The following is a 1,255-nucleotide window of genomic DNA, read 5'->3' on the forward strand; positions in this document are numbered from 1 at the left end:
CTCGCCGGGAATTCACTGGGCCCTCAGGAATTCACTGGACCCTCAGGAATTCACTGGCTCCTCGGGAATTCAGTGGGCCCTCGGGAGTTCACTGGGACCTCGGGAATTCAGTGGCTCCTTGGGAGTTCACTGGGCCCTCAGGAATTCCCTGGCCCCTCGGGAATTCAGTGGTTCCTCAGGAATTCACTGACCCCTTGGGAGTTCACTGGTCCCTCGGGAGCTCACCGGGCCCTCAGGAATTCCCTGGCCCCTCAGGAATTCCCTGGCCCCTCAGGAATTCCCTGGCCCCTCAGGAATTCCCTGGGCCCTCAGGAATCCCAGGCCCCTGAGGAGCTCGGTGCCAGCCCTGAGGAAAGCTGCCTGGCTCCCCACGGAGCAGCAGGGGGGGAGCAGGATCAGCCCGGAGCTGCTCTTGGCGTGGGCTGAGCTGGGGCAGAGACACCGGTTCTCTCTGCAGGAGGGGAAAGGGCTTGTGAGTCAGGATTGTGATGTTGCTCAAGGTGCACACGCCCCCTCAACACAAGGCTCAGCACGAGCTTTGCAGGCAAAATGAAAAGTTCTGCTTATGAGAAGGGCCTGGTTGGTTTCCCCAAGTGCCATGTTAAAAGCAAACTGCAAAGCCTGCCTGTGCTGTGGTGTGGCATCCTACTGAGCAGCTTTCTGCAACATGACTGGTGGCACTGGTCAGGAACTGGGAGGCTGCCAAGCCAGAACGGTGAGGCTGGTTGCTTTAAGGTCAAGAAAACCTGATTTAGCTGATTTACCCTATTTCATTCACTTGTGACAGGAGTCCCATGACTGCTGCCCCTCAGGAAGGACTGTTCTGCACCACTGCATGCACCAGCCACATTCCTTGCATCATCTCCTCTGCCATTCTGGAACCATTACCCCTCACAATGACACCTGGTAATTAAAATCAAGACCCCTGTGTGCCTCTCCTCCCCTGGCTTCCTGTCTGGTTTTTCAAAGTTCCAGCATGTCACCGTTTGCCAACAGGAGCACCCAGGAAAAGCTGGTACCAAATCCCTGGTGCTGCAAAGCTGGTGACATGGTTCACTGTTCACTCTGCTCCTGTTTGTTAGCTTTGTCATGGCAGGACAGAGTGTTTTTAAAACAGATTTAGAAATCGTTTCTGTGAATAAGGTTAAATGAAAACAGATCTTGATAAAGATGAAAGGCAGCTGCTTTTACTGAGAACCTGGGAGGGGTTTGTGCCAAGATAAGCAGTGCATGTTTTGACTAAGAGAATTCCTGC

The 1,255-nt window shown here is 53.9% G+C and overlaps 1 protein-coding gene across 1 annotated transcript in view; it reads left to right on the forward strand.

The window, feature by feature from the left end:
* The window catches only part of CCT6A (chaperonin containing TCP1, subunit 6A (zeta 1)), a 10,667-nt gene that overhangs the window by 351 nt on the left and 9,061 nt on the right, over nt 1–1,255 (forward strand). The window lies entirely within an intron of this gene.

Source organism: Chaetura pelagica, unplaced genomic scaffold (assembly GCF_000747805.2).
Source record: "Chaetura pelagica isolate M959 unplaced genomic scaffold, ChaPel_1.0 scaffold193, whole genome shotgun sequence".
NCBI lineage: Eukaryota > Metazoa > Chordata > Aves > Apodiformes > Apodidae > Chaetura > Chaetura pelagica.